Below are 15,453 nucleotides of genomic sequence, written 5' to 3' on the forward strand. Positions count from 1 at the left end.
TTTTGGGGGGGACTCAGTATTAGTTTGAGTGCTATAGATATTGATGCGAGGCAGCCGTGGTTCCTCACACCTGTCCCGCCAGCCAGTTGGACTGGGTTCATTTCAGTGTTGTGCGGCTCCTTCCTCCTCACTATGGAGGGCTGTTGTGATGGGATGAAGTGGGAGAACCCTCTGGAGAGGAGGAGGTATTCTTTGGTGACTGAAGGGCAGATGTTATCTGTTAACCAGTTTCTTTTCTATTTGGATTCTGTTTAGGCATCGTGTTTCAGAAGTTGCTGTCATAACAAATGCTGAGATTGTCTTTCCCACTTCTCTCTGCAGTGTCTGGCCCTCCCTTTCATTTAGTTCACTTAGTCAGCCACACACTATTGGGATGGCTCCACTGCTCCCAGTTGTCCTCTTCAGCTTTGTGCGGTGCTGGGGAGCAAAGCCAGGGCCTTGTGCACACTAGACAAGTGTTCCACCACTGGGCCACTAGCCCAGCCCCTGGTGGTTTTGAGACAGTGTTAACTGCGTAGCCTAGGCTGTCCTCAAACTCTCGGTCCTCCCACTTTGGCCTGCTGAGTTCCAGGGTTATAGCTGCAGCCCACCATGGCCAGCTCTTGACAGTTTATAGTACAGGCGGCTTCTGAAAACGACTGTTTTGCTGCTCAGGGTTAGCGTGTAAGGGTCTAATTCTGGGTAGAAATTTCCTCATCTGCAGCATTCCCATTTCTGCTGCTAATGAAAGTGTCTTGACTCTTAGATTTTTCAGTTGGTTGTGTTGTTATTGTTGCTTTTTACTTAGTTGGAATTTTTAATATTTATTTTCATTTTATGTGTATGACTGTTTTGTCTGCATGTATGTGTATCACATATGTACCTGGTGTACATAACGAGGTCAGAAGAGGGTGTCAGACCCCTTGGAGCTAGAGCTACAGATGGTTATAAGCCCCATATAGGTGCTGGTAACTGAACTCAGTGAAAGGGAAAGGTATCGGCTCAGGACTCCCACAACCAAGTTCTCAGCACAAAGATTTATTTGCTCCAGAGGGACAGAGGGCAGGGAATAAGAGACACAGACAGGACATAGAGAGGGAGAAGGGGAAGGGAACAAGGGAGACGGGGCAGGGGTGTTTGTCCCAGAAGACAAAGAACTGCCTCTGGATAGAGAGGAGACGGACGTGGCCCACAGGCAAATGGTGGTTTATAAAGGTAAAATGGGAAACCTGTGTTAGGATGCAGGGTTTAATTTTGATTGGGCATGTTAATTAGATGAGTCGAAGGGGGATTTTGATCACTGGACTTCAGTACTTTGATAGCTGGATCTTGGTAGTCAGCCTCAGGAGGAGGAAGTGGTCAAATAAAGGAACAGACCTTGGTGGCAGCTTCAGCAGTGTAATCCAGTGGTTTTCAGCAAAGCAGAGGGAATGGGGAGAAGGGCAAGGCCTGCCAGAGCCATGTTCTACAAGAGCAGTAAATGCTCCTAACTGCTGAGACATCTTTCTGGCCCTTTTATTTGCATCCTCCCCCCCTCTCTCTGTCTCTCTCTGTCTCTGTCTCTCTCTCTCTGACAGAGAGAGGGCTGATGTGTATGTGTGTGAGTGATGGCCAGAGATCAAAGTCAGATGCCTTCCGTAATTGCTTCCATCCTGTATTTGTGACAGGCCAGCTCACTGAACCTTGAGCTCACCAATTTGACTAAACTGGCCAGCAGGCCCCCAAGGATCCTTCTGTGTCTGCCTCCCCCATTGCTGGGATGGCAGGTGTGCGCTACTGCACCTGGCTTTTCCATGCGTGTTGGGGACTGAACTCGGGTCCTCGTGCTTGAGAACCGAGTGTCCTCCCTGTGGAGCTGTTGCCCCAGCCCTGCTTTCAGTTTTATGCATGTCTACTTTCCTGCGTTTCACGGCTGTCGTTCTTTTCACTCTTGACACACTCCTCTCTTTCTGTTGCCCATCAGTGCGTAGCTTGTCTTCACCCTTTTTCTCATCGCTGCTGTTTGTTGCTGTGTTAGCTCCCTAAGACACCCTGTTTCCTGGACTCTCACATGGTCTTAGTGTTTACTACTTTGCTTTTGTGTATCAGGTCCCATGTAAACAGGACCTTAGAAGTAATAAAGAGGAGGAAGGCCCCCTCGTTGTGCTGATTAACTCCCATTTTTCATGTTTAGTCCTGTCATTTGTCTCTTCAGAGCACTACCTTCTGACATACAGCGTGAAGTCAGTCACATTCCTTTACTTGCTGCTTGAGGCTGCCATCCATGTTTCCAACTCTCTTTCTCCCTTTGTTCTAAACACACTGAAAGCTTCCTGCTCTGCCCCATGCTTTCTGACCCATGCATAAGTAGTTCTTTGTACCTGTGCTAGTTATCACCACTGTGGCAAAATAACCCAGCAAGAAGCAATTGAAGGGGGGAAGGAGTTATTCTGGCTTACAGTCAGAGGGGAGCCAGTCCATCCTGACCTGGAAGGCATGGAGCCAGGAGCATTAGCCATGTTGCATCCACCATCAGGCAGAGAGGGGTAAATGCTGTTATTCGCTTCAGTTTCTTCTTTTTACCCAGTCCAGGACCCCCACCCACAGAATTTCAGCCTAGTCTTCCTGATTTATTAGCCTGATCAAGACAATGCCTCTCAAATTTGCCTCTCAAATCTCATCAGGGATTTCAGATCTATCAGGGCAATCATCAGTCTTTACAACTGAGGCCTCAAGTGGCTTGGGTTTTGTGTTTGTTTGTTTGTTGTTTTTTGCTTCCCTTTCTTCCAGTTTTTACATTTCAAAACTTTATCCATTTAAGGGCCAGCCCAAATACTGATTCTTTTTTCATGATATTTTATTTATCTCATCTCAGTAACACCAAAGGGCTTAGGAGACTTGACCTTCATCTGACCCTGTCTTCATCTACACAGAAGAGACTGATGTGTGTCTTTCCCTCTTGTCGCTCACTCCCCAGCCCTCTGCTGTGCCTGGCTTTCTGAGTTTGTGGTCTCCCTTGACTTACTAATGATTAGATCTTGGCCCTTTGGGTAGTTTGTAGTCTCCTGGAAAGCAAGAACTTTACTATGTTTTTCATCTTTACACTTAAGTTCACATAGTTCTATATGCAACTACAGTGAATATTTGGTGCGTCTTAAATTATTTACTGCAAACAAATGCCCTTGACTGTAAAAACTTCAATTTAGTCACGTTTGAGGTGGTTTAAAGTTTGACGGAGGGGGTCAGTGCTAGGGATGGAACTGGGGTTCCCTGGATGCTAGGCAAATGTGCATAGTTTTACCACTGAGTAGCATCTCCAGCCCATGGTTCAGCCATGAATAGGCCCAGGTTACTTGGAATAGCACCACTGTATTTTGTGACTCAGCCTACGTTTAGAATGGCTCATCAGAAACCTTAAAACACTTGGAAGAGTCTCAGGTATTTAAGATCCTAAGAATGTGAAAAGGAAGGGCTTTTTGGTGGGTCATGCTATGTTCGTACACATCCTGGCTGCTTATGTTTTAAGTTGTAGGCCATAAAAGAGCAACAAGGGGGAGCAAGCCCCAGAAGGGGTAGGCCTCAGGAATGCCTCTCCCCACCTTCACTTGGAAATGGGTCACAGGTTGCCAGCAGGGCAGCTCGTATTTCAGAGAGCAAGACCATGTTTTCAAGAATGTTTAGATCATATTTCAGTCCGTGATGGAATTTTGTGTTGTCTCCTTAGAATCCAGACAGAGAGGAAGCCCAAAAGAAATAATCACTTTTCCTGTCATCCCCTCCATCTGTCTCTTCCAGCAGATTGAAATGCCAGCTCAAGTGGGAACTTTCTTCATCAGAGCATGCTGGTTCTGTCCTTGTCAGCTCCTAGGGATGACAGCATGACTCTGGCCAGTGGTTTGCTGAAGGGAGTCTCCAGCTGTTTGACACAGACTAAGGGGTTATGGATATGCCAGAATATTGAATTTTATAAGTCAGAAGGCCCCATGCCCCCCCTCCTTCCATGGAACATGAGCAGTTTGCATTCAGAACTTGTTCCCTCAGGGGCTGAGAACACTCAGGAGAGCAGCAGTGGGAACAGAGGGAAGCTCCCTTCCTCCCTGGAATCGCTCCATCCCTAAAAGCACAGCAAGCACTCGGCCTTATTGCACATCGTGGAGTCTTCTTCGAGCTGGCTTGCTTTTTGAGACAGGGTCTTATACCGTGCATTCTGCCCTTATAACCCTGCTACCTCCACTTTCCAAGTGCTAGCGTTATAGGTGGATACCTCCAGACCTGACTTTCATGATCTCTTGGAAGACATTTCAAATGATTTATTCTTATGGAGGAGGCTAAGCATGCATGCCAGTGTGCATGTCAAGACCAGAGAACAATTTTGCAGGTCACTTCTCTCTCTGCTTTTCTGTGAGTTCCAGTACTGAACTCAGTTCATTAGCCTTGCAGGCCACTGAACCATCTTTGGGCCTTTTAAAAGACATTTTCAGCAGGAGAGTTCTTTTGTGTTAGTGTGTATGTTGTGCATGTGTGTGGTATGTGTGCACCAGTGTATGGAGGTCTTGCTCTTTGAAGCAAGGTGTCTCACTGAGCCTGGAGCTCACTGATTGAGCTAGGCTGGCTAAACAGCAAGCCCTAGATAGCCAACCTTCACAACACCGAGGTTACAGATACATTTTTGGGGATGTGAGAGGTCAAACTCAGGTCCTCGTGCTCCTTCACTGAGAACTTTACCAACCCTGAGAAGAGTTTATTTTTTTTTTATTGTTTGGGGCTGAACATGGTGGCACATACCCTTAATCCCAGCACTTAGAAGGCTGAAGTAGGAGGATCGCAGTAAGTCCAAGGCCAGCCTGGTCTACAGAGCTAGTTTTGGGCCAGTCAGAACTAATGAAACCTTATCTCAGAGATAGATAGATAGATAGATAGATAGATAGATAGATAGATAGATAGAATTGTGGGATGGAGAGATGATTTAGTGGTTAAGAGTGCTTGTTGATCTTTCAGAAGACCGGAGGTTCCTAGTAACCATGTTGGGCAGCTCACTGATGCCTCTGGCCTTTGTGGACACTGTACTCCAATATACAAACCTACACAGAGACACAGACATATGCACATAAATAAATTTTTAAAAAAATATTTGGGCATATTTTTAAACTGAAGATCCAATAAGGCCATTTTTTAGCTTTTAGAATACCAGCTGCTTGGTTAGCAATCTGCTAAATAAACATTTTGGAGAGCCTTTGGTTGTTGGCCACCTCTCCTGCTGGCCAGCATGTAGTGGTTTAGTCTGCGACCTCTTCTAACCATACTACAGTGCTCTTACAAAGTCTCTGTGGCACTGAGACCTCCCCATTTTCATCTGTTGAGATCATAAGTCCAAAACCTTAATTAGATGTTCACATGTTGGAAATGTGTGGATAAAGTGAGTCAGTTCATGCTCTGATATGCTCTGAAATTCATGCAGCTTTCCCAAGAATTAAAACATACAACTGGAAGATAGCTAGAAAGAGGCGAATATAAGAGGGGGCTAGAGGAGGGAAAAGTCGGCATTGAAATCACAAGAGGGTCCAAAGCTTGACCAGTTCCGAGGAAGCTCACTGAGAGTCACTGATGCAGGGTCAGCCTGTGTCACTGCACAGCTTGGCCACTGCATGGCTGTTTCTTTGAGCAGAGCATGACTGAGGTTTAGGAGGGGAGAAAATTATCGCCACCCTCTCTAGTTCTCTGCTCATCATTGCAGTTCAGGTTTGGAAAAAGCTATAGATAATTGTAATGTGAGCTTTCACCAATTGAAAACACTTTATATAGCTTCTCTGACAGTTTCTGATTCCGTAGACGCATAGATACATCTGAGATGAGGAGATCACAACTGCCTTGGCTCATAGGACACGCTATTCGAGATGTGTTCAGCTTTAATTGGAATAAACTCTCTTAGACTGAACTGCATAGGAAAGTATACTTCGGTTGGCCCTCATCAGTTTCAGTTCTGCCAGCTGGATCATGGTCCACCTAATTCCTTCACCCATTATAGCTTCTGCCATTTAGAATGGCTGTTGTGTTCCTTTTCTAATGTAGCCATCCTAAACTGCCTTAACTCCAATGGAATTTCTAGAGCTTTCACTGTTCTGGTCCTTTGCTCTGGATGGGGTTTGTCAGCATCCCCTTTAGTGTGTGATCCCTAGGAGTGGACATTGTGTGAACATGCAGGGGGTGTTCTATCTCCTTGTAGACTGGGGCTTCCCTGGGGAGGCACAGGCCACAATCTACCCCCTCCTCATAAGATCCCAGTGACAAACTACAGTTTCACCAGAGTTCACCCTGGGACAAATGAACTTACTGAATTTATTTACAGTGCATAGATGAGGGGTTACTGGCAGCAGTGTGGGTGACCCCAAGGCAGCCACACTTGGAAGTCTTCACCCAATGTAGATGATGGCTTCCCCATAGCAACATATGGGGAAGCACCTCTTTTATTAATCTTAACTATATTCTCTAGCTCCTCCTCAGATCCTCAAGCCATGTGCAGTTGTGCCAGAATTACAGGCAGATGGCTGGGAAGACCACTTAGTCTCTCAGGTGAGGGTTCAGTAACCCTCCCCTGTCCTCCTTTGAGGGAATGCCAACCATCATCAAACTAGATAGTTGTGGACTCCAGCAAGCAACCATGCCCGGCTTGATGAGAATGGAGGGTGTTTCATTCAGTTAACTGCTTTCTATTACCGAGGTCTGTCAGTGCTCTGATATTAACTACAGTTTTGTGTTTCTGGAGGGAAGAGAGTGATTTTTCTAGATGCTCTGGGGAGTTTGCAGCTTGTCAGCAGTTAAGTGGCACTGCTGAAGATGCTGTCCTGCTCCTGAGGTTTTGGTAGGGTTTTCAGCAGCCACATCACCTTGTTGACCTCACCGATTGCCAGTGCCCTGCAGCGCTCAGGCCAGGAGTTGCAAGGATGGCCTTGAAGATAAGAAAGCAACCTAAGCAGAGTATGTGATCCATGTCTGTCTCCTTTGGGAGAGTGAATGCCAGGTCTCAACGGGACAGCCACATGTCGGTTGTAGCTCAGTTGTGGTCAGGTCTGAATGTAGACCCCCGAGTTGCCAGATCTATCAGTTTTTCAAGAGAAGCCAGGAATCCAGATTTTTCTGTGCCTCTCCCAGCTCTCAAATGTTGGCTTGGTGTTTTTCCTAAACACTGCAAAGGCCAAACCAAACACATCTGTGGCCCAGCACTCTGTACCACTGCCCCAGGTCTTTTTCATATGAGCCTCATTTAAACTCTCTCTTCTATTTGTGCAGTCGATTCTTTAAAATCTGTGCCAGCTTTATGTGTTCCACCCTTCATTGCATCTTGTGTTTTACTTGATTGTTTCAACCTATCAAGGTTTTTGTAATCTCAATGACTTCCCATTTATCATGATCAGATCTGCTGCATGCCCTCTCTCTCTTCACTCAAGCTGTAGATGAGAAACAGGTAGGTTCAGAGTCCTGTGCTCTGCCATCAGAGACTTCCTGCCTGTTCTCCTCCTCATCCTCACTCCAGTCTGAAGTGCCATGCCCAGCAAACACAGGGTTCTTACCTGTTCTTGGTTATTATCCAGGACTTTCTCTCTCTCTCTCTCTCTCTCTCCCTCTCTCTCTCTCTCTCTCTCTCTCTCTCTGTGTGTGTGTGTGTGTGTGTGTGTGTATGTGTGTGTTGGTTTGCTTGCCTACTTGTTTCTTTTTCTAAAGATTTATTTTTATTTATGTGTATGTCAGTGTATGTGTGTGTGGGTGCTCTAGGAGTCACAAACAGTTATGAGTGTCCTGACATGGGTACTGGGAAACTAACTCAGGTCCTCAGGAAGTGCAGCAAGTGCTCTTGACTACTGACCCACCTCTCCATCCCCTCATACTCCTTTGTAATTTTTTTTTAAAGGCAATATCTCACACTATGGACCAGGCTATACTAGAATTCACTATGTAGCCCATACTGGTCTTGATCTCCTGATCCTCCTGCCTCTGCTTCCTAAATGCTAGGATGACAGACAAGGCAAGACCTTTCCTGCCACAAAGCCATATTTTCCAATCATTCTCCTTCTATTTTCTCTAGAAAAGAAGATTAATAATACTTACTTCACTTGTAATAGAGATATCATGAAGATTTATGAACAAAATCACAAAAGTGTGTTACTTTCCAAGGAGAAAATACTCACTGCTTTTCATCATAAAAATTAGCACCTCATCTAATTCAAGCATTAGAAGAGAAATAGTGTTTCCCTTCTGACTGAGCCAGGTTGGGCGTGGGGCTCTACTGCATGGTGCTGATCCTTAGTGTGTGACTGAGTTTGTTCTCAGCAGTGTAATGACAGGAGTGTTTGTATCTTACTTTTCATCACTTTTAGCCTGTAACATTCTTCCATCTTTTCTTGGAAAGAAAATTGTCTTAGTTAGGGTCCCTGTTTCTGTGAAGAGACACCATGCCCACACAACTCTTATAAAGGAAAACATTGAATTGAGCTGGCTTCCAGTTCAGAGGTTTAGTCCATTATCATCATGGCGGGAAGCATGGCAGCATCCAGGCAGACATGGTGCTAGAGAAGTAGCTGAGAGTTCTATATGTGGATCTGCAGGCAACAGGAAGAGAGAATGATGCTGGGTCTGGCTTGAGCATCTGAAACCTCAAAGCCCACCTCCAGTGACACACTTCCTCCAACAAGGTCATGCCTCCTAATAATGCTACTCCCCATAGGCCTGTGGGGGCCATTTTCATTCAAACCACCACGAAAATTAAACCCATTGATTAATGAAATTAACTAGGGAAATAAATGGCAATTGTTTCAAGGATATATACACACACATATCATGCTAGTGGGGCATGACAGTGCACATTTGCATTCCCAGCACTGGGGAGGCTGAGGCAAGAAGATCACAAGTTTGAGGCCAGTCTGGACTACATGCTGAGGATCCGTCTGTAATAAATAAGTAAATGAATAAACAATAACAGCTGACTTGTTTTCTCTTCCTAAATATACCACTTTAAAAAAATGATTAAGCTTTTTCGAGTTTAAACTATTATTTCCCATTAGTAACTGAGAATGGCTGAACATTTTTCCTGCCTCAGCCTCCCCAGTAGCTGAAACTATAGGTACAAACCACAACACCCACACCCACACCCCATCTCCCACCTTGTGTGTGTGTTTACATGTGCATGCATGTACATGCATGTGATTGTGTCTGTCTATCGGTTTCTCTTTTTTTGTATTGTACTTTTCAGAATGTTTTCAAGCTAAAATTGCTCTGGTCAAAGCATGTCCATGGAATGCAGACAACACTGATTGATGGAACAGCCTGGCTGTCAGCCTTCTGTAAGCCCTCATATTGCTTGAACCTGGCTGCCATTCCCTAACCAGGACTTCTTACATCTGAGTAGAGTCTAAGGGTATCCTGTCTTTAGTTGACAAGTTGAATCCAAGTGCATGTTCTGCTTTGCTTACTTCTAGAACATTTAGCTATAGTTTAAGCAAGGGTTCTTGATTAGCTTGTAGTGTGACTAGGATTAATATGATTACTGCAATATATCCTTTTACTGAATATGTGCCTTGATAGTACATTGTTTCCCTTTTTTGGTGTTTTGAGATAGGGTCTTAGTAAGTAGCCAGTCTGGCCTTGGTCTAAGTCCAAGTCCTCCTACCCCATCTTTTCACATGCTAGGATTCCAGGTAAGAGTCACCATGCTTGGCCTATCCTGGTAGTGTTTGGGTTTTTGTTTGTTTGTTTGTTTGTTTGTTTTGCACAAACGTATCTGCTGCCTCATTGGAGTTCTGCCATGTATTCTACAAAACCCTCACTTTCAGACACCTTATGGAGAATTTAAATAGCTATTTTTACTTTCCTCGATGACTAAGAAAAGCCAAACATTTGAATCAATCCTCAAAGGATTGCAGTCATGGGGCAGTGTGGCCTGTGCAACATCCAACATCGAGTGGCGATCTGGTTGAGTCTGAATTTGTTATTTTTGTCTGTAGGAAATGCTGTTTCTTTCAGCCCCAGATTATCTTGCTCTCCTCTTCCTCCTCCTCCTCCTCTTCTTTGGTGCTGGGATATGTTTTCAGGTTCTCTTCACTAGATAAATGCTTTTATCTAGTGAGCCAGCTCTCTGTCACCTGAGAATAAGAATAATAATCTTAAGGGGAAGACTTCTGGAGGTTTCACTTGTTCTGCCTCACAGATAAGATGCTGGTTCGTGTGTGTGTGTGTGTGTGTGTGTGTGTGTGTGTGTGTGTGTGTGCGTGTTCGCACGTGCCTGAGTGTATGTGTGTCCACCTCATGTATACAGGAGCCCATGGAGGTTATAAGAAGGTGTTGGATCTCCTAGAATCAGAGTTGCAGGTGGTGGATCCTCTGTAAGAACAGGACATGCTCTTAACCACTGACCAGCTCTCCAGCCCCACTGTGCTTACTCTTAACTGTTCCTAGCATGTCCCTTACTCAGACATGGGCTTTTGTCATAGTAGGCAAGGATTCAGCAGGTTCACAGAGATTTGTGGTATGTGTATGTGTGTGTTTGAGATAGGCTCTCTTTGTGGTCCAGGCTAATCTTAGATATATGGTGTGTGTTGGTGTGTGTGTGTTGTATGTATGTTGTGTGTATGTATGTCTTCTTTATTTTTTCCCTTATAATTTATATACCCCAGCAAAATCTTTCAAGCAATATAAGAACTACAATGTGGTTACATTCTATCTTTTAAGTAAATGATTACAATGAATACAAGTAAAAAACGACATGTTTCCCATCTCTCTTCCTTGGTTAAACATTTTACAAATTATAGGTGAAAAACAAATTATTCCCAAGAACCCACATACATTCATACCCAAGCAACTTGCTATAGATTAGCAAAGTGTAAGCAAGCAAGATATTTTTCTCAGTCAGTTCTTTTACTGGCAGGTTGAATTTTACAGTTACAAAGAAAGGACCTATCATTTTATTATTTATCTAAAAGGTAATCTAATAAAAATCATAAAAGAATCACAAATCTAAACTTACATATGAAAAATAGTCAGCTCTACTTTAGATCCTCAGGGTGCACACCCAGTCATCAGCAGTTTTTTGGTTTTTTTGTTTTGGTTTGGTTTGGTTTTTCTAGATAGGATTTCTGTCTAACAGCCCTGGCTGTCCTGGAACTTGCTCTATAGACCATGCTGGCTTCGGAACTCACAGAGATCCACCTGCCTCTGCCTCCTGAGTGCTGGGATTAAAGGCATGTGCCTCCACCACCCAACCAACAGTTTTTTAATATCAGCAAGCTAAGGGCAGAAATGGGTATAAGGAATTAATCATCACCTTTGCTCACCAACCCACCCTAGCAAGAAAGGTCCATCAATAGCCAGGCTGCCATTGTTCTTGTTTCCTGACCTCGATGAGTCCCTCTCTCAACTATTAAAGTTTGTCTTTCTGAACTTTAAATTGTTCCCCCAAGATTTTCTACATCAAAGCTATTAATAAAAATATCTTAACCTAACCTTAAGTCATTATTTAAAGCTTTATTTTACCTATGGTACACATGTGAAACCCATGAACACATCTCCCAACATTGAGATTAAACAACTTGAGCTAGGATAGCTTCTGGGACTCAGTTGTTTTCCTTAATCATTAATCTAAGCCACAGACTATATGGCTCCTCAAGAGAAAATCATGGAGTCCTGGCTGCCTGATATTCCCTTGTTCCTATGTTCTGTCCTCTAAAGCCCCTGCTTTACCAGGGGTAGGGCAACACTACATCCTGCCTTTATCTATATTAATTTTCCCAGTAAACTAACCTCTATCATAATCCCTTACTATATTTGTTTAAAAAAAAAAAAAAACCTTAAACATCAAAATTCTATTTAAACTAAGAGGAAATCAGATAACTCATAGGTAAAAATGTCTAGTAGAATATTATATTTCCTAATCACACTACATTAAAGGCAGCAGGGATTCCCCCCCATATCCATTCATAACACTGCAGATACCAGAGAAAAATGGCAGCTGCAAACATGTAAAGGCACAGTAGTTGCAAGAGGCATTCTGGAGCCAAAGTCCTCGGAGCTTTGCCCATCCAAGAGTCGCCCACCAGTGCCTTGCATTCTGGTGGGCTGATCTCCTGAAGTCAGGTGCCACCTACTGCTCCTCTGACATTGCCACCATCAAGGTGGGTTGTTTTTGTCACAGCAGTAGAAACCCTAAGACATCAAGGTTCATCCATATTAACGCCATGTATCAGAACTTTACCTCCTTTATTTCTGAGTAATATTGCACTGTATGACCTATCATGTTTTGTTTTTCTTTTCATCTGCTCAGGAACCTTCTTTCAGTTCATTTCAGTAAATACGTGAGAGTAGAACTAGTGGAAAATGTATCTTGATATTTACTCTCTTTAGAGACATTTTCCATATTCAAAATGTTAGTGTTTTTCTTTTTGATCAAACACAGCGTACATTAACAAAAGTATGCTTTCCATTTTGCCTTCATTTAATACATAAAACTATGTTTTGGATAGGCTGTACATGTTGTGATGGTTTGAATGAAAATAACCCTCATAGGCCTATAGGGAGTGGCACTGTTAAGTGGTGTGACCTTGCTGGAAGAAGTGTGTCATTGGGGTGGGCTTAGAGGTTTCAGATGCTCAAGTCAGGCCCAGTGTCACTCTCTTCCTGCTGCCTGCAGATCCAGTTGTAGAACTCTCAGCTACCTCTCCAGCAACATGTCTGCCTGTGTGCTGCCTCCCACCATGATGATAATGGACTAAACTTCTGAACTGGAAGCCAGCCCAGTTCAATGTTTTCCATTGTAAGCATTGCTGTAGTCATGGTGTCTCTTCACAGCATTAGAAACCCTAACTAAGTCAATAGTCTTAAGCTTTTGTGTCAGTGCCTAATAACAGATATGCTCTCCCTACACCAGCTAAAACCACCCTGCATTTCTCTTTGGTTTAGTTAACAAGTCCAGCCATCAGACCGTTTCCTCATGAGCATTGAAACATAAGCCCATTTGTCTGTGATGCGATTATTGAAAATAACTTTAGAAAACCAGTGTGCCAAGCAGGAACAGTGATGTTTCATTATTCTTCCAAGCCATCCCTGCATAAATTGACACTCTAGAGTCTGCAAGCAAGGCCCAGCATAACAGTTGCCACCTCTCCATTTCCACATTAAAAGCAGGTTGAAACTGGAGGCTCCATCTAAAGAGGAAAATGCCACTCATCACTACTGTAACTGTCACTCTTGCTTTGATTGCTGATAGCTAGAGGCTTTGCAAGGGGAATTTTACTTTCAGGTTGAGGCTCTGCCTTGGGGGGGGGGGAACCTCAGTAATTCTGCCAACAGACAGAGCTTTCCCGGGTCTCAAATCCTTGACACCAGAACTCATTCAGCTGTGTGAAAACAATGGGTGGGAATTTGAAACCCTGTCTTCATGCAAGAACTTGGCCTCCTTTCCTTTTCCCTCTTTTAGCCACAGGGATACAGTATTTAGAGCAACCCGGGCTCGGCGGCAGTTGCTCTGTCAGCCTTTCCATTGATAATGCCTGGTTTTCAGGGGTCTGCAATAAAGCTGTAACATCTCCTTGTTCCGATTTGGACTCCCTGGTCTTCTCTGGAGATTAATTTTGCAAAACTAGAGACAATGCCTTTCTGGTCTGTTTTGGTTTGATGTCTTAAGTTGTCTTTATTAAACCTTTTAAATAACAAGAAACTTGTTATCCTCTCAGTAGTGTTGGATCACATGCTAGGATTCTAATTTCTTTTACATTTTTATTATTTTTTGAGACAGGGTCTAATGTAGCCCCGGCTGGCCTCACACTTTCTATGTAGCCGAGGACAACCAGGAATTCCTGAACCTCCTGCATTCAGCTGTCAAAATTCTGATTTCTGTTTCCCTGTTGTATTGTGGAGTCTAGAAAGATTCTTGGTTTCTCTTTGGTTCTGATTCTGATACCTAGACTGTGAGTATTGGGCAATATAGTTGAGTGCCACTCACACTACAGCCTTCAGGAAAAGCAGACATTTATTCTATAAATGTGGCTACTGACATGATTTATGATCCCATTTTTTTTTTTTTGTTTTGTTTGTTTAGTAAAGCAGGAAAAGTGAGTAAAAGAGAGATGGCTCAGTGGGTGAGGGTACTTGCTCTGCAGGCAGAGGACCTGAGTTCAAATCCCCAGCATTGATATAAAAAGCAATGTGTGATCATGTGCATGGTTGTAACCCTAGTGCTTGCTGTGGTAGGTAGAGGATACCTGGGGTTCTGGCTGCCAATCTAGCTCCACATTCATGAGTCACCATGTGGGTGCTGGGAACTGAACATGAGTCCTCTGCAAGAGCAGCATGTGCTCTTAACTGCTGTGCCATGTCTCCAGCCCCTCATTCTTTATTTGTATAATAATGAGTATGGTACACACAGCCTCTAATGTGTCAAGCAAGTGTTCTACCTCTGAGCTGTAACCCTGAACCCCAGTTATCTTTTGAAATAATAACAAATACTTACAAGCAGATTTGGGAGCCACCTTTACTTGTTGCAGAGCATGAGAAGCTAACTGATACACATGCATGTCCCAACAGTAGCAGTGACTGTGATGGCATTCACAAGCCTGGTATCTGCCAGCACAGTGGAGAATGTCCAACAGAGATACATTAGGATGAAAAGAGCCCTGTGTCCACTGTGTGTCCCTCTAGTGGTACTAAAATAACGGGAATCACTGAGTTCCCAAAGGTAATAAGCGAAGCAGGAAGAGGGCACGCTCAGCTGAAGGACTTGACAGGGCGTCCAGATGTTGCTGCAATACAAAACTTTCTCTTGAATAAACACCCATAGCATAGATGAGAGTTACTCGGTGTCTAAAATTAGAAGTAATAGTAAGATACGGGGAATTAGGATGAAGTAAGGGACCCCTGACTTGGCGCTGGGACTCTGGTTATTTGTGGGAAGCTGTCCTTTGTTACACTTGGACAGGCTGTTCTCTGAGTGTGTCTGTATCCTAGAGTATTGTGTTTCTGTACTTTTTATTCAGCAAAAACAGCTGAGGTTTTTTTTCTTAAACATTTCCTTTTCTCTTGCCATTTGGACTGGCTGCTTTGAATGCTCTCCTCAGCAAGGGTTACATTCCATCCAGGGAAGCTGTGCAGACCACTCTGGTCACGCCTGCAAGTTCAAGACTGGCGTGTTGTGAGCTGTGAGTGATATAGAAACAGAACTTGAATGTAAACATTCAGTCTTGTTGGGTACTGCTGAATGTGCCCCTGCATTGTCTTAGGATTTTAACTTCTGGCTTGTGTCCCAAAAATAATAAAAACCGAGCTCATTGGTTCACATTTTTCAGTGAATGGTTTGCAGAAACCGTAAATAAAAGTAACTTATGTGGAACAGAGCATTTTAGCAAATAAAGTGAGAATTACTCCCCTTGCTCGGCACATTCTTTTGGTTCACAGACTTGGAAAGAAAATCGTGGCATAAATAAAGCACCTTTATACTCTGGATTTCTGAATGGGCTA

The 15,453-nt window shown here is 43.8% G+C and overlaps 1 protein-coding gene across 2 annotated transcripts in view; it reads left to right on the forward strand.

Annotated features, from left to right (window-relative positions):
- Positions 1–15,453, forward strand: part of Vps53 (VPS53 subunit of GARP complex) — a 127,812-nt gene that overhangs the window by 18,416 nt on the left and 93,943 nt on the right. The window lies entirely within an intron of this gene.

This window comes from Phodopus roborovskii, unplaced genomic scaffold (assembly GCF_943737965.1).
Source record: "Phodopus roborovskii unplaced genomic scaffold, PHOROB, whole genome shotgun sequence".
NCBI classification, from domain to species: domain Eukaryota; kingdom Metazoa; phylum Chordata; class Mammalia; order Rodentia; family Cricetidae; genus Phodopus; species Phodopus roborovskii.